This window comes from Hyla sarda, chromosome 6 (genome assembly GCF_029499605.1).
Source record: "Hyla sarda isolate aHylSar1 chromosome 6, aHylSar1.hap1, whole genome shotgun sequence".
NCBI lineage: Eukaryota > Metazoa > Chordata > Amphibia > Anura > Hylidae > Hyla > Hyla sarda.
Window position 1 is genome coordinate 207,568,748 of NC_079194.1, and position 19,242 is coordinate 207,587,989.

The following is a 19,242-nucleotide window of genomic DNA, read 5'->3' on the forward strand; positions in this document are numbered from 1 at the left end:
TGCGAATGAGAGAACGCTGCGAGCGCTCCGGGGAGGAGTGGGGACCCGGAGCGCTCGGCGTAACAGCCTGAATGACACAGCCTGGAGTTGGCTGATGCACGAGTACACAGCAGGGCTTCACAATTTCCCCCAAAAAAACACCACGATTTTAGAAATTTTTGAAAAGATTTTTGATAGCGGATGCTACCTATGAGAAAATGTGAAATTCCCAGACCCAAGCACAGCAGCGCCATCATTTTTTTATTTGAAATTTAAAGCAAACTTTGAGTGTCCCGGACCCCAGCATGTGGGTACGAAGGACCAAATCCAAAAGCCCCCACAGCAACATCAGTAAACCATATATTGCCCAAATGACACAGCCTGGAGTTGGCTGATGCACGAGTACACAGCAGGGCTTCCCAATTCCCCCCCAAAAACACCACAATTTTAGAAATTTTTGAAAAAGCTTTTGGATAGCGGGTGCTACTTATGAGAAAATTTTAAATTCCCAGACCCAGGCCCAGCAACACCACCATTTTTTTATTTGAAAATTAAAACAAACTTTGAATGTCCTGAACCCCATCGTGTGGGTACGAAGGACCAAATCCAACAAGCCACCACAGCAACATCAGTAAAGCATATATTGCCTGAATGACACAGCCTGGAGGTGGCTGATTCACGAGTACACAGCAGGGCTTCACAATCCCCCCCAAAAAACACCACAATTTTAGAAATTTTTGAAAAAGATTTTGGATAGTGGGTGCTAATTATGAGAAAATTTGAAATTCCCAGACCCAGTCCCCACAGCGGCATCAGTAAACCATATATTGCCTGAATGACACAGCCTGGAGTTGGCTGATACACGAGTACACAAAAGGGCTTCACAATCCCCCCCCCCAAAAATAACACAGTTTTTGAAATTTTTGAAAAAGATTTTGGATAGCAGGTGCTACCTATGAGAAAATTTGAAATTCCCAGACCCAGGCCCAGCGGTAACGCACGGTACAGTCCAATCTTTCATTATTAACAGAGTTGATGTAGAGGGGTCTGGCGAGACTGGTCACCGGGATGTTGAACCTGTTGATGAGAGAGGCCAAAATAAAATTTCCTGCAGATCCGGAATCCAAGAAGGCCATAGCAGAGAAGGAGAAGGTAGAAGAAGACATCCGCACAGGCACAGTAAGACGTGGAGAAGCAGAGTTCACATCAAGAGCTGTCTCACCTTTGTGCGGAGTCAGCGTGCGTCTTTCCTGGCGAGGAGGACGGATAGGACAATCCTTCAAGAAATGTTCGGTACTGGCACAGTACAGGCCAAGGTTTTCCATGCGGCGTCGTGTCCTCTCTTGAGGTGTCAAGCGAGACCGGTCAACTTGCATAGCCTCCTCGGCGGGAGGCACAGGAATGGATTGCAGAGGACCAGAGGAGAGAGGAGCCGGGGAGAGAAACCGCCTCGTGCGAACAAAGTCCATATCCTGGCGGAGCTCCTGACGCCTTTCGGAAAAAGCATGTCAATGTGGGTGGCAAGATGAATAAGTTCATGCAGGTTAGCAGGAATTTCTCGTGCGGCCAGCACATCTTTAATGTTACTGGATAGGCCTTTTTTAAAGGTCGCGCAGAGGGCCTCGTTATTTCAGGATAATTCGGAGGCAAGAGTACGGAATTGGATGGCGTACTCGCCAACAGAAGAATTACCCTGGACCAGGTTCAGCAGGGCAGTCTCGGCAGAAGAGGCTCGGGCAGGTTCCTCAAAGACACTTCGAATCTTCGTGAAGAAGGAGTGTACAGAGGCAGTGACAGGATCATTGCGGTCCCAGAGCGGTGTGGCCCATGACAGGGCTTTCCCAGACAGAAGGCTGACTACGAAAGCCACCTTAGACCTTTCAGTTAGAAACTGGTCCGGCATCATCTCCAAATGCAGGGAACATTGCAAAAGAAAACCACGGCAAAACTTAGAGTCCCCATCAAATTTATCCGGCAAGGATAATCGGAGGCTGGAAGCGGCCACTCGCTGCGGAGGAGGTGCAGGAGCTGGCGGAGGAGATGATTGCTGAAGCTGTGGTAGTAGCTGCTGTAGCATCACGGTCAGTTGAGACAGCTGGTGGCCTTGTTGCGCTATCTGTTGCGACTGCTGGGCTACCACCGTGGTGAGGTCGGCGACAACTGGCAGCGGGACCTCAGCGGGATCCATGGCCGGATCTACTGTCACGATTCGGCTAGCTGGAGGTGGATCCTCTGTGCCAGAGAGGGATTGGCGTGGACCTTGTCGGTGGACCGGTTCTAAGTTGCTACTGGTATTCACCAGAGCCCGCCGCAAAGCGGGATGGTCTTGCAGCGGCGGTAGCAACCAGGTCGTATCCACCGGCAACGGCTCAACCTCTCTGACTGCTGAGATAAGCGCGGTACAAGGGAGTAGACAAAAGCAGGGTCGGACGTAGCAGAAGGTCAGGGCAGGCAGCAAGGATCGCAAGGATCCAGGGGCAACGGCAGGAGGTCTGGAACACAGGCTAGGAACACACAAGGAAACGCTTTCACTGGCACAATGGCAACAAGATCCGGCGAGGGAGTGCAGGGGAAGTGAGGTATAAGTAGGAAGTGCACAGGTGAGGATACTGATTAGGCCTGCTGCGCCAATCAGTGGCGCAGTGGCCCTTTAAATCGCAGAGACCCAGCGCGCGTGCACCGGGACAACACAGACGGGGAACGGGTCAGGTACGGGAGCCGAGATGCACATCGTGAGCGGGCGCGTCCTGCATTGCGAATCGCATCCCGGCTGGGAGTAATATCGCAGCACCCCCGGTCAGCAGGTCTGACCGGGGCGCTGCGAATGAGAGAACGCTGCGAGCGCTCCGGGGAGGAGCGGGGACCCGGAGCGCTCGGCGTAACAGCCTGAATGACACAGCCTGGAGTTGGCTGATGCACGAGTACACAGCAGGGCTTCAAAATTCCCCCCAAAAAACACCACGATTTTAGAAATTTTTGAAAAGATTTTTGATAGCGGATGCTACCTATGAGAAAATGTGAATTTCCCAGACCCAAGCACAGCAGCGCCATCATTTTTTTATTTGAAATTTAAAACAAACTTTGAGTGTCCCGGACCCCAGCATGTGGGTACGAAGGACCAAATCCAAAAGCCCCCACAGCAACATCAGTAAACCATATATTGCCCGAATGACACAGCCTGGAGTTGGCTGATGCACGAGTACACAGCAGGGCTTCACAATTCCCCCCCCAAAAACACCACAATTTTAGAAATTTTTGAAAAAGCTTTTGGATAGCGGGTGCTACTTATGAGAAAATTTTAAATTCCCAGACCCAGGCCCAGCAACACCACCGTTTTTTTATTTGAAAATTAAAACAAACTTTGAATGTCCTGAACCCCATCGTGTGGGTACGAAGGACCAAATCCAACAAGCCCCCACAGCAACATCAGTAAAGCATATATTGCCTGAATGACACAGCCTGGAGGTGGCTGATTCACAAGTACACAGCAGGGCTTCACAATCCCCCCCAAAAAACACCACAATTTTAGAAATTTTTGAAAAAGATTTTGGATAGTGGGTGCTAATTATGAGAAAATTTGAAATTCCCAGACCCAGTCCCCACAGCGGCATCAGTAAACCATATATTGCCTGAATGACACAGCCTGGAGTTGGCTGATACACGAGTACACAAAAGGGCTTCACAATCCCCCCCAAAAAATAACACAGTTTTTGAAATTTTTGAAAAAGATTTTGGATAGCGGGTGCTACCTATGAGAAAATTTGAAATTCCCAGACCCAGGCCCAGCAGCGCCATCAGTAAATCATATATTGCCTAAATGACACAGGCTGGAGTTGGCTGATGCATGAGTACGCACCAAAGCTTCACAATCCCTAATAAAAAAGACAAACATTTTTGACGAAAAATTTTGAAGAAAATTTAGGACAACTGGTGCTCTCTATATATTACCTGAATGACGCATCCTGGAGTTGGCTGCAGCATGAGGAAACCATTGAAATGTCTGATTTTTTTATTTGAAATTTAAATCAAAATTTGAGTCCCGGACCCCGCCATGTGGGTACAAAGGACCTAATCTCACAAGCACCCACAGGGCTCATGTGGCCGTAAGATGTAGGCTCAACGTCTCCATAGCCCTGACCGGCCATTTTTGGTTTTTGTACCTTTGTTTAAGAACAAGCGCATATCCAAGAGTCCAGAAGACTCTATAATGCAGGACGGTGGACCACCAAAAGACATTCTTCTCTAAAATAATTTTTTATGAAATAAAGAAGCAGAGTTCATCCCTCTCCGTATTTTTTTTTTTAAATGTTACTTACAAAATCACATGCAACAAGCGTTCAATGGTGTAATGGTTATTATTCTGGAAAATTCAAGTTTATTACTGTGGTAATTATCAGAAAATTTGAAAAAAACACTACCCAAGAGTGTTTAATAACCCCATACATTGCACCATAAATGTTGAAATTAAAATTAAGCATGTATGTATGTATTTCAGAAATCCTAAAATTAAAGGCCCAAGCCCAGAAGTATCATGAAGTCAAGTAGTTCCTGAAAGACAAAGGAGCAGTCAGTAGTAGGCATCAGCGGTACCAAAGAGGCTTTAATAACCCCTTACACTGCACAATCAATCGCGAGATCGAGCAATAACAGGTGTAAGAGAGAAAGGCAGACTGGCACTGCTGCTGGATACACCTGTAGGATGTTACGTGTAATGGACAATAGCCTGCAGTGTGATATTTCGGCAGCAGGCGGTGGTGCAAACTTATGCATGCAAGAGCTTCAAGTTCATGTAATCCAACAAGTAGAGAGAGATAATAAGTGCACTCACCGCAATAGCTGCTTTATCCATGAAATTTATTCAAGGTCCACATCAAAAATTGACAGTGCAGGGAGACGACATAGGGAGGAGGTGAGCGTGGGCTACGGACCCGTCTCGCGCTACAAGCGCTTCGTAAGGCTGCTGACGCCCCAGGTAAAGGGGTGTGTTTTAAAAGTGTCCCCCCGGAAGAGTTTCCTTGGGAACAGGTATACCACTGGACAGGTGTAATTTGAACATCATAAAAACAATCTTGCATTATTGCAACTAGCAAACTAAAACACAGTTTCCACCCTCAGTGATAGAGGCAGGTATAACAAGTTAAGAAGATTCGTTTTTGGGTAGTGCAGCCAATACCGTTAGTGCAGTAACACACCCATTTCATTACGGTCGTTCAGACCAAGTGGACCGGTCGCATTGAGATGCACTGTCCAAAATGCCTCTTTTCTCAATAATTGTTGATCCTTATCTCCAAACTTTATAGACTTGTCTATTCTTTCTATAGCTCCAAAGCGGATTGTATCAGGAGATCCTCCGTGTGTTTGTGTTACATGATTAATAAATCTAGGCGTTCCTACTCCCGTCCTAAGGGAGCGAAAGTGCTCTCTCATCCGATGAAAAAGCGGTCTAACGGTTTTTCCTATGTAGTAAAAACCGCAACCGCATATGAGTGCATATACTACATGGGTTGAGCGGCAAGAGACAAATTTAGACACCTTAATATTATGTTCACCTAGCTTCATGAAGCTGATTCTAATATCAAAGAAACATTGAATTCAACTTGGCTAGATAGAATTAAACCACAAGAGAATTTTTGCTGTGGTACATGTTCCTTCTGTAGGTATAACATTAAAAGCAGCTCCATGAAGCTAGGTGAACATAATATTAAGGTGTCACAATTTGTCACTTGCCGCTCAACCCATGTAGTATACGCACTCATATGCGGTTGCGGTTCTTACTACATAGGAAAAACCGTTAGACCGCTTTTTCATCGGATGAGAGAGCACTTTCGCTCCCTTAGGACGGGAGTAGGAACGCCTAGATTTATTAATCATGTAACACAAACACACGGAGGATCTCCTGATACAATCCACTTTGGAGCTATAGAAAGAATAGACAAGTCTATAAAGTTTGGAAATAAGGATCAACAATTATTGAGAAAAGAGGCATTTTGGACAGTGCATCTCAATGCGACCGGTCCACTTGGTCTGAACGACCGTAATGAAAGGGGTGCGTTACTGCACTAACGGTATTGGCTGCACTACCCAAAAACGAATCTTCTTAACTTGTTATACCTGCCTCTATCACTGAGGGTGGAAACTGTGTTTTAGTTTGCTAGTTGCAATAATGAAAGATTGTTCTTATGATGTTCAAATTACACCTGTCCAGTTTTATACCTGTTCCCAAGGAAACTCTTCCGGTGGGACACTTTTAAAACACATCCCCTAACCTGGGATGTCAGTGGCCTCACCAAGCGCTTGTAGCGCGAGACGGGTCCGTAGCCCACGCTCACCTCCTCCCTATGTCGTCTCCCTGCACTGTCAATTTTTGATGTGGACCTTGAATAAACTTCATGGATAAAGCAGCTATTGCAGTGAGTGCACTTATTATCTCTCTCTACTTGTTGTTTCAATAACAGGTGTGTTATGCCCTCAGATGTCCGGGGCTGCACGTGCACTACACTGAACGGACCAGCGTGTGTCTATCTTTCATCGACAGGTGTGGGAAACTCGCTGCCCCCCGTTCTTAATAGGGATCAGGGATTGCAATTATTTGCCAGGAAATAAGAATCCCAACTAAGTGCGGGTCGTAAGCTCGGGTTGATTAAGTCCCTGCCCTTTGTACACACTGCATGTCTCTACTACCGATTGGATGGTTTAGTGAGATCCTCGGATCGGCCCCGGAGGGGTAGGAGAAGGCCCTGGCAGAGCGCCGAGAATTTAAAGATCATTGTTGAAATTTGCATTAAGCATGTATTAGCTACTGCTATACTTCCAAAAATTAAAGGCCCAAGGCCAGAAGCGTCAGTGAGGCAAGTAGTTCCTGAAAGACACAGGATGAGTCAGGAGCAGGCATTCACAGTACCCAAGACGGTTTCATAACCCCTTACATTTAAAGATCAATGTTGACATTTGCATTAAGCATGTATTTAGCTACTGCTAAACATCCAAAAATTAAAGGCCCAAGGCCTGGGGCATCAGGGAGGCAAGTAGTTCCTGAAAGACACAGAATGAGTCAGGAGCAGTCATTCGCAGTACCCAAGAGGGTTTCATAACCCCTTACATTTAAAGATCAATGTTGAAATTTGCATTAAGCATGTATTTAGCTACTGCTAAACATCTAAAAATTAAAGGCCCAAGGCCAGAAGCACCCTTGAGGCAAGTAGTTCCTGAAAGACACAGGATGAGTCAGGAGCAGGCATTCGCAGTACACAATAGGGTTTCATAACCCCTTACATTTAAAGATTAATGTTGAAATTTGCATTAAGCATATATTTAGCTACTGCTAAAAATCCAAAAATTAAAGGCCCAAGGCCAGAAGCGTCAGTTAGGCAAGTAATTCCTGAAAGACACAGGATGAGTCAGGAGCAGGCATTCGCAGTACCCAAGAGGGTTTCATAACCCCTTACATTTAAAGATGAGTGTTGACATTTGCATTAAGCATGTATTTCGCTACTGCTAAACTTCCAAAAATTTAAGGCCCAAGGCCAGAAGCATCAGTGAGGCAAGTAGTTCCTGAGAGACACAGGATGAGCCAGGAGCAGGCAATCGTAGTACCAAAGAGGGTTTCATAACCCTAATTGATAACCCAAGAGGGTTTCATAACCGACCATAATTACGAAATGTTGGTGTAGCAGCATGGTCAATCTACTCTGAGGCATCTGGCATTGGTGGCTGGAAATCCTGGCTGATCCATCCCTGATTCATCTTGACAAACGTCAGTCTCTCCACATTTTTAGTGGACAGACGAGTTCGCCTTGGGGTGACTATGGCCCCGGCCGCACTAAACACCCGCTCTGATGGCACACTACTGGCCGGGCAGGACAGCTTTTCCAGGGCAAACTCTGCTAGTTGCGGCCATAAATCAAGTTTGGCTGCCCAGAAGTCCAGCGGATCTTCAATGGTTGTTGGCATGGTCATGTCATGGTATGCCACCACCTGCTGGTTCAGGTCCTGCTCCATATCTACCTGCTGCTGATGAGTTGCTTCACTATGTGGGAGAAGAAAGCTACTCATCAGCGACTGTAGACTCAGGCTGCTGCTGATTGAGCTGGTACTGCTCCTGCCACCCCTCCCCAGCAGCCATGGGAGTGGAAGGTGAGCGCAGAGGGCCCCCCGAGTCAGACCTGCGAGTGGATGGACCATGGGGCCGATAGGCATCGGCCAACTGACTACGTAGAATCACTCTGTAGTAGGTCAGTTTGTCCTCCCTCTCAGTGGGTGTAAAAAAGGCCCCTATTCTGGGACGGTAGCAAGGGTCTAATAAGGTGGAGATCCAGAAGTCATCCCGCTGATGATTTTTGACAATTTGGGGGTCACTACGCAAGCAACTGAGCATGCATCGTGCCATTTGCGCCAGTGACTCAGAGGGACTACCTGCCTCCATCTTCACTGCATACTGCCACGGTGTGTCTGGGTCCTCTGTCTCGCCTTCCTCATAACCCTCCAGCTTCTCTGGCTGCTCCTGCTCCTCCTTTCCTGTCCGATGACTAGAAACACTGGCCATCTCATCCAACCTAAACTGTGCTCTACTCTGCCCCTCATCATTCTCCTCCTCCAGTTCAGCCCCCACAGCATGTAACCTTGAGATGCAGGTGCAATGTCTTCATTGCCGTGACCAGCCATGGTTTCAATCATTTGTTGTAGGAAATGTAGGAGAGGAATTACGTCGTTCATGGCGTAATCCAGGCGACTTACAAATAATTTTGCTTCCTCAACAAACAGCAGGTGTCACGTATGAGCTGCCACTGGTTCACATTGAAGTTACACAGGGGAGTACTCCTATCTGCTTGGATCATCAAGAAATCGGTGATGGCTTTTCTTTGTTCGTATAGTCTGTCCAACATATGGAGGGTGGAATTCCAACATGTGGCAACATCACAAATAAGACTATGTTGTGGGATACCGTTCTGACGCTGCAGCTCAAGGAAGGTGTGCTTGGCGGTGTACGAGTGGCTGAAGTGCATGCACAGTTTCCTTGCCATTTTCAGGATGTTTTGCAAATGGGGTGAAGACTTGAGGAAGTGCTTGACAACCAGATTCAACACGTGTGCCATGCAGGGCGCTTTCGTGGAGTAAGCCATACTCGGATTTCTTTACAAATGAACTTTAGCAGTTCCTCCCCTGTGTGACTCTGTTCGCCAAGGCAAACCATGTGAAAAACAGCTTGACACCGCCGTGCCCTACACACGTGGTAGGATGAAGGGCCACAGAGATTTGGATGTGCAGTGGAGGCCGAGGACACGGTGGAGGATGAGGAGGCGGCGTTGCACACTGTAACAGGACCAACTGCCTGAGAGCGAGAGCGTGGAGGAGGAAGCGGTGTGACCTGTCCAAGTTGCTGTTGTGGCTGTGCAGGAGCCACATTTACCCAGTGGGCCGTAAAAGACAAGCATTGTCCCTGCCCGTAGTTACAGCTCCACACGTCGGCGCTGCCGTGCTCTTTCCAACACACCGATAGCCTCAAGGACTGGCCCACCTTCTCTTGTACAAACCTATGCAGTTCTGGTACTGCCTTCTTCGCAAAGAAATGACGGCTTGGGACTCTCCACCTCGGCTCTGCACAAGCCATCAATTCTCTGAAAGGTGCAGAGTCCACCAATTGAAAAGGGAGGGACTGCAACACTAGCAACTTAGACAGGATCGCATTCAACTTCTGTGCCGTTGGATGAGTGGGCGCATACTGTTGTCTCTTGGACATGGCTTCGCCGATGGATTGTTGGTGGAATGGCTGACTAAAAGCGGGAGAAGCAGGAGCGACAGAAGGAAGGTTTGACACACAGGTCCCTTCGGCTGAGGTGGTGGAGCCTTGGCTGGATGAAGGAGGGAAAGGTTGGCCACTGGGTGATGCAGAAGGCTAGACCACTACATCGGAGCCACGGTTCTCCCAGGCCGCTTTATGGGGGCGAAGCATGTGTTGACGCAGGGCCGTGGTGCCGACATTGGGACCCTGGCCACGCTTCACCTTCTGCCGACAAATCTTGCATGTGGCTACATGTACCTCCTCCAGATGCCTTATGAAAACCTTCCACACCACCGAGTAGCTGATTTTCTCACCTGCAGTCTGCACTAATTGACTGCTACTGGCGCCGTCTAAAGAAACCTCTGTTCCACCACCTCCCGGAAAGGTAGGCTGCCGCGAAGCAGGTGGTCTCCCCCGGGCACGTTTGGCTCCTGAATTTCCACTCCTGCCACCACGCTGACTGCCAACCGTGCTACCGCCTTGCTGCCTCAAGGGCAACCTGCAACTCTCTTCTCCTGATGATTATGAAGCCCCTTCTGCACCCGGCTCCCAATTGCCATCGGCTTCATCATCATCAACAGGTGTGTGCACGTCACTGATGTCCTCCTCAGGTTCCCCAACAGTGTCTGCTTCAGGACCCTGAACCCTTGCAACACCGCCTCCCACGTCACTACTTGGCCGCCTAGCGGAGCAAGCGGCGCATGTCTCCTCCCCTTCTTGGCTGGCCAGTAGCTGCTGACTGTCCTCTATTAGATCATCCTCAGTAAATAGTGGAGCTGAACCCACAGCATAAGATACTTCTTTAGGAGAGGGAACAGCATAGGACAAAGGCAATGGGAGGACAGGGACTGCTCCCGGGCCATGCCAACTGAGGGTTGTGTCTGAGGAACCCACCGACTGTTGACTGGGGGTGTCAGATGTCACTTGTGATGATGTGGATGAGCGTGTTAACTAATCGACGACGGCAGATGGGTTGCTGGTGGAGACACGACCGCTGGCTGATAACGGGAGTTCAGGCCTCTCGCTGCAACTCCTGCTGCCACTCGCCCCAAGTCTGCTGCCAACTCCGCCTGAAGTATTTAGGCCTCTGCCACTCCTCTGTGCACATCCTGGCACTTCTCTGCCTGACATACTTAGTGCATTTATGAGGGTATTATAATACGCTACACTACTCTTAAACAGTATTTGTCTAGAACAGCAGCAGGTGATTACTTATGGCTGTCCTTTCACAGTATCTAGGCCCTTTACAGATTAACAGGTACAAGATGGTACACTACTTGGATGTACGTATGCGGTATGAACTGATGAGGGCAGTAATATGAGCAACTATACACAGAAAAAACTCATTTTTTTTTTTTAAAACACTAGCCGGTGTATACTATTGTTTGGACTTTGACAGTATGGAGCACCTTGATAGATTAACAGGTACTAAATGGTACAATACTTGAATGTACCTATGCGGTATGCACTGATGAGGGCAGTAATATGCGCAACTATACGCAGAAAAAATTTGTATTTTTTAAAAACACCAGCAGGTGATTTTGTTTGTACAGGACTTTCCCTGTATCTCGACTTGTTAAAGATACAGAATAGTAGACTGCTTTGATGTAGGCATGTGTTATGCACGTATGAGGGCAGACAAATGCACTATAGTCCACTGAAAAATAACGTATTTGTGAACAGCAGCAAGACCCAACAGTGCAGCACCACAATAAAAAAAAATACAGGGATTAAACCCTAAATGACACTCTGTCACACAATTCTGAGCAGCAGATGATTTGTTAAGCGAAAAAAAAATGAATTGCGCTGAAAAATGAGGTGGTAAGATGGTTGATAAAGTTCAGGCAGCTTGTTGATCTGTATGAGGCAGCTAACAGCTATCTGCTCCTCTCTGCTGTAATGCTCAATAACATGAATAGGAGATTTAGCTATCTATCAATGATCCTTCTCAGTGTGAACAGCAAAGCACTCTGCACTCCTGTCTTTCCCCAATGCTGATGTGACTAGCAGTTCCATTGTAATGCTGTGGTATAAGCTAGTCAGACTCATGCAGTCCCGTTCTCTCTATCTCTGAGTGCATAGACGAAATGAAGAGAGGCAAGATGGCTGCCGATTATATAGGGCTTTGACATCCCAGGGGTCAATGAATGCTGATAGGCTGCAGCTCACAAGTGATTCAGGGTCATCCCGCCTACCTTCATTCCCGCAGCTGTTTCCTGCCCTCCTATAATCCCCTGCCCCTTGTACTCACAGGTGGATCCGCCATTTTAGGTCTCCAATAGCCTGGAATGCTGTAAAATGAAGTTTAATTAATCGATTTGGGTTTGTCAACTTCGATTCGCTCATCTCTAGACACAATGTTTCATAGTAGATTCAAGAAGTAGGCACGATCCACGCTTTGCATCTTGGATAATAAATCTGATTTTATCTGTTCCTGCTCTTTGTCATGGTCCTGTCAGCGCCATGGATCCTGCCTACTTCTTGAAGCTACTATGAAATAATGTATTACAAAGTCACTCGATATTTCACAGAGACAGTCACAAGTCCAAGTACAAAGAATTAGAACTGCAATTACGAGAATAACACCAAAGAAAAATATCTGCTAAAGCTAAAGTCTTTGTAAAATGCACAGTCCTAGAAGGACAGTAACTATTGACAAAATTCTGTTTTCCTTAGTCCTGTATTACAAAGAACTGTATGATTGTAGCAACATTCTAAAGTATCTGCATTACATTATACTGTCTCAGGAGTTCAGTAAAGTTTATAGTTTTTTTTCCTGGGCTTCGAATAAGGAGAACAGCTTAGTTGAAAAAGATGCTGGGATCTAAGAAGGGAAGGAGGGACAAAGGGTTACACCACTCAAACCACGTGATATATCAAGGACTACTACCCTCATCTTTAACCCACACTACCAAAACCAACTTTTTCTTTGCATCACATGAAAGTTTCCTGGGTTACCACAACACTTTTATTTGCATCACAAACAGAATTTTAACCTGTGCTAGTAAACCTCTGAATTGTGTCTTTTGCCTAATTGCTTTCAATTTGTCACATGTGGATCTCAAATAGGTCATGTGGGGTGTACAACATTTTGGAGGCACCGTCGGAGCATTATCACAAGGGTTACATTTTCTCTTGGACATCCCCAGTGTGTCAGCGCCATAGCTCTACCTACCCATTCAGCTACAGCCATGCCTCCTCAATCATGGGGAGGAGGAACCAAAAGGACCGCCCTATGTTGCACAAGAAAGGAGGAAACTGACCAGAGCATGCAGAAAGTTCCCTTGACATCACCATCTTGGATTCTGGATTCCAGTTCTTCTGTTCATGCATTCCTGATCCAGTTCTTTTTTATAAGTGCTTCTTATCTCCTCCAGTCATCTATTTTGTACTCTTTGCTCAAAAAACATGTAATTGACCTTCAGCCTCCACTCCAGCATCATCCATTCCTCATAGGTATCAGCTGCTTATCCATATATATATATATATATATATATATATATATATATATATCAATGGTTATGGGTGCTTGTAAAAAGAGGGGAAGCACTCATCCACAGCGCAGCCATAGACATGGCTGCTGCACACATCTGCGGCTGTTTTAAAGTGACTTAAATTCCATTACATTTAAAGTAACAGTACACTCAAATACTTAACATGGTCTGTTACCCAACAGTCCACAGGACCAATCCTGCAAAGGGTCACCAGGTTGCAGGTGTGGCCCTCTGGGAATACCATCTCCTGGCCGTAGCTGAGGCTATGGCACCACAAAGGACCAGGCCGACTCCACAGAATGTAAGAGAGTGTCGGAAGCCACTAAATCTGAACTGGAAGATAACAAAAGAAGACATCACATTTCTCGCCCCTCCAGGCTTGGAAAGGGACTAATGGCCTGGAATGCCACTATGTCCTGCTTCATAGTAAATATCTTTTACAATGTGGGAGACTCTCCAGAGAGAGAGAGAGAGAGAGAGAGAGAGAGTGAGAAAGAGAGAAAGAAAGAGAGAGAGAGAACATCGACTGTTGTGTTTTCAGATTATATTTTGCAACCGTTTGACTCCTGACTTGGCATAATCATGTTCTTGCATTGCAGAGACTACTCAACAGTACAATATGGTACTTTTTCGAACTCAAGTTCTATCATGGATACTTGGGAGTTAAATGTGTCGCTAAATGTATATTTAATGTGTGCTATCTTGTGCTCTAGGTATTAGAAAAAGTGCCTTGGGAGTTTTTTGTATGCAGTACCTGTTCTTCTAGAGAAAAATGTAAAAATATTGTCCTCTTATATAAAATGAGAATTTCTTGTGTCCGTATTAACTGCAAAGTTTACAATGCACTTTGTGTGATAATATAAATAATAATATAACACATTGCTTTATTGTCCTAACATTCTTGAAATTTTTTTCCTGGAATCACCAGAACTTTTATATATAGTTATTTATATTTTGCTACAATAAGGACACTTTAAATATGTGCCTTACTCAGAGCTAACTCAGAGTGCCTGCTAAAGACTCTACCTCAAAGCACTTAACATTTATTTATTGTGTTTTCTTATGTAAAGAAAATGTGTTATACTTTTGTCTTTTATATATTTCACAGCTTAAAAAGAAAAAAATAAGTATTGTACTAAAGAAATGTATGCTACATCTTGTTCCTTGCTACTCTGAAAATCCTGTTCACAAGGATACATCCTGTTCCAGGAAACAATATAAAGATATGCAGATATTCTGATCCGGTTTTATACAACAACATCTTGTAAAAAAAAAAAAAAAAAAGAAGAAAAAAGAAAAAAAAAATGCTTACCGTATATACTCGAGTATAAGCCGACCCGAGTATAAGCCGAGACCCCTAATTTCAACCCAAAATCCCAGGAAAAGTTATTGACTCGAGTATAAGCCTAGGGTGGGAAATACCTCATCCCCCCCTGTCATCATCCAGACCCGTCATTAACATCCTCATCATCATCCCCTTGTCATCATCCCACACATCCCCCCTTCATCATCCCCTTATCATCCCACACATCCCCCTTCATCATCCCCTTGTCATCATCCCACACATCCCCCCTTCATCATCCCCTTGTCATCATCCCACACATCCCCCCTTCATCATCCCCTTATCATCCCGCACATCCCCCCTTCATCATCCCCTTATCATCCCACACATCCCCCCTTCATCATCCCCTTATCATCCCGCACATCCCCCCTTCATCATCCCCTTATCATCCCACACATCCCCCCTTCATCATCCCCTTATCATCCCGCACATCCCCCCTTCATCATCCCCTTATCATCCCACACATCCCCCCTTCATCATCCCCTTATCATCCCGCACATCCCCCCTTCATCATCCCCTTATCATCCCACACATCCCCCCTTCATCATCCCCCCCCCCTTCATCATCCCCACCCCCCTTCATCATCCCCACACCCCCCCTTCATCATCCTCTTCTCATCATTCGCCCTCAGTGGTCTTCAACCTGCGGACCTCCGGAGGTTTCAAAACTACAACTCCCAGCAAGCCCGGGCAGCCATCGGCTGTCCGGGCTTGCTGGGAGTTGTAGTTTTGAAATCTCCGGAGGTCCGCAGGTTGAAGACCACTGCGGCCTTCAACATCATCCAGCCCCCCTCTCACCCCCTTTAGTTCTGAGTACTCACCTCCGCTCGGCGCTGGTCCGGTCCTGCAGGGCTGTCCGGAGAGGAGGTGGTCCGGTGAGGAGGTGGTCCGGGCTGCTATCTTCACCGGGGGGCGCCTCTTCTCCGCGCTTCCGGCCCGGAATAGAGGCGTTGCCTTGACAATGACGCAAATGACGCACCTCTGCGTCGTTGTCACGGCAACGTGACTATTCTGAGGCCGGGCCCGAAGCGCTTAGAAGAGGCCTCCCCGGTGAAGATAGCAGCCCGGAACCACTATCCCACCGGACCACCTCCTCACCGGACAGTCCTGCAGGACCGGACCAGCGCCGAGCGGAGGTGAGTACTCAGAACTAAAGGGGGTGAGAGGGGGCTGGATGATGTTGAAGGCCGCAGTGGTCTTCAACCTGCGGACCTCCGGAGGTTTCAAAACTACAACTCCCAGCAAGCCCGGACAGCCGATGGCTGCCCGGGCTTGCTGGGAGTTGTAGTTTTTAAACCTCTGGAGGTCCGCAGGTTGAAGACCACTGCGGGTGGGGGAGTTCACTCGAGTATAAGCCGAGGGGGGTGTTTTCAGCACGAAAAATCGTGCTGAAAAACTCGGCTTATACTCGAGTATATACGGTAATATGTCCTGCTCAAATGAAACAAATATCCTGTTCTCTACTATTCTAAATATCTTGTTCATACATGTGAAATATATTGTTTGTGCATACTCTGCACTTTTGTATGCTAACAATATTCTGTTTTTCATTATACATGCATTCTCCAGCAATGCGGAGGTCGGCTATTCTAAGTAGGAGGAGTTTGTGGTGACTTGGCACAGCTGTGCCAGCTGCAACACTGAACTTAGCTGGGGTGGCTGTAGTCTCATAAAGTTTGGTCGACAGTAAAATACGTCTAAAGTGCTCCAGGGATTATGTTGTGGGTTGGCATAATCCAGATACACAAACAGCTCAACAGTACATTGATTTGGTCGTGAAACCAGTAGCTACTAGGTTTCTCTGGAGATGTTTTTCAACACAACAACACCATGCAGCATGTGGCATGTGCTACCTAGAGCAGCCTGCATGCCTAAACATGCATCCATTGCCTGCAGTGTCACCATACTCCAAATCTCTCATTTAGCAGAATGTATCTGAGAGATTATCGATCAGCAATTGCGCAAGGAGCTTCGAGCAGTGAATATTGTTGATTTAGCCAAAGTAAAGCATGGTAAACACTCCTCAGACCACCATTAAAGTGTACCTGTCATCACAGAGCCAAAAAAAAAAAAACACCGCAGCCATACTTGATCATATTCAGCCTTTTTTTCCCCCTGTGCTGTAAGCACCCATTATCTCCTGCATGGGCATCTGCTGTTCTCCTAAACTCTGTGGGTGTTCCCAGGCAGTGATGATACTTGCCCTCACTGCTGTAAACTTCCTGCCCCTTAGTTACCAGGTTGACAGCAGCAGCCAATCAACTTTCCGCTCTGTTCACCTCGGAGATACACAGAGCAGAGGGAAACACAGCTACATGCACATCTCTATTACACACACACACACACACACAGCTTAGCCCTTCACACAAAGCCCTACACACTCAGCTGTGATGGACAAATATACAGTACACACTCAGCTCTGCTAAACACGCACAAACACACAGCTCTGCTGAACACACACAAACAAACGGTTTCAGTATATGGCTTCCCAACCCTACATCTATGTCGGAGATGGCACACACTGATGACAGCATCTGCCTCTGGGTCTACTCTCCCAGCTCTGTCAGTGAGAACAAAGCCGGCATCTTTGCCTCCTCACACTGTCTTGCGCTGTGCTCTGCAGAGTGATTGACAGGCCAGCACAGTGTTAAGCCCACCCCCACTTCCTGTATTCCAACTGAGCTAGAGAATTGCCTCAGACGGTTTGCAGAGGGAAAGTAGCGAGGAAGAGGATATGGGGACCCCCAGGGGCCACTGTTTAAGGGGGGATTTTTAAAGATAAAATGGCCAAAAAAAAAATACAAGTATATTGGAGATTAAATTATAATCATAGGCACTTCACATTTGTGGAAAAAAAAATTATAATAATTTTTGTGACAGTGCCTATTTAAGAACCTCATTGATACCATTTCAAGGTGTGTAAGTGCATGGCAGTCATACTCAATATTGAAAACATTTAAATGTATTGAATATTTTTTTTTCTTTTTTTTTTCATCATTTCCATATCATATATTTTCTGTTTGCAATTTCAATGCTGAGATATATATTTTGATCCAATATATGTTTTAACCCCTTTTTTTTAACCCAGCCATTTTACACCTTAGGACCCGGGCATTTTTTGCACATCTGACCACTGTCACTTTAAACATTAATAACTCTGGAATACTTTTAGGTATCATTCTGATTCCGAGATTGTTTTTTCGTGACATATTCTACTTTAACATAGTGGTAAAATTTTGTGGTAACTTGCATCCTTTCTTGGTGAAAAATCCCCAAATTTGATGAAAAATTTGAAAATTTTGCATTTTTCTAACTTTGAAGCTCTCTGCTTGTATGGAAAATGGATATTCCAAATAATAATTTTTTATTCACATATACAATATGTCCACTTTATGATTGCATCATAAAATTTATGTGTTTTTACTTTTGGAAGACACCAGAGGGCTTCAAAGTTCAGCAGCAATTTTCCAATTTTTCACAAAATTTCCAAACTCACTATTTTTCAGGGACCAGTTCAGGTTTGAAGTGGATTTGAAGGGTCTTCATCTTAGAAATACCCCACAAATGACCCCATTATAAAAATTGCACCCCCCCCCAAAGTATTCAAAATGGCATTCAGTCAGCATTTTAACCCTTTAGGTGTTTCACAGGAATAACAGCAAAGTGAAGGAGAAAATTCACAATCTCCATTTTTTACACTCACATGTTCTTGTAGACCCAATTTTTGAATTTTTACAAGGGGTAAAAGGAGAAAATTTATACTTGTATTTGTAGCCCAATTTCTCTCGAGTAAGCACATACCTCATATGTCTACGTAAAGTGTTCGGCGGGCGCAGTAGAGGGCTCAGAAGCGAAGAAGCGACAAGGGGATTTTGTAGAGTACGTTTTTCTGAAATGGTTTTTGGGGGGCATGTTGCATTTAGGAAGCCCCTATGGTGCCAGAACAGAAAAAAAAACAACATGGCATGCCATTTTGGAAACTAGACCCCTTGAGGAACGTAACAAGGAATAAAGTGAGCCTTAATACCCCATAGGTGTTTCACGACTTTTGCATATGTAAAAAAAATAAAATAAATTTTCACTAAAATGTGTGTTCCCCCCCAAATTTCACATTTTTGCAAGAGTTAATAGCAGAAAATACCCCCCCAAAATTTGTAACCCCATCTCTTCTGAGTATGAAGGTAGACCTGAAGTGCACTATGGGCGAACTACAATGCTCAGAAGAGAAGGAGTCATATTTGGCTTTTTGAGAGCAAATTTTGCTCGGGTACATGTCGCAATTAGGAAGCCCCTATGGTGCCAGGATAGCAAAAAAAAACACATGGCATGCCATTTTGGAAACTAGACCCCTTGAGGAACGTAACAAGGAATAAAGTGAGCCTTAATACCCCATAGGTGTTTCACGCCTTTTGCATATGTAAAAAAAATAAAATAAATTTTCACTAAAATGTGTGTTCCCCCCCAAATTTCACATTTTTGCAAGAGTTAATAGCAGAAAATACCCCCCCAAAATTTGTAACCCCATCTCTTCTGAGTATGAAGGTAGACCTGAAGTGCACTATGGGCGAACTACAATGCTCAGAAGAGAAGGAGTCATATTTGGCTTTTTGAGAGCAAATTTTGCTCGGGTACATGTCGCATTTAGGAAGC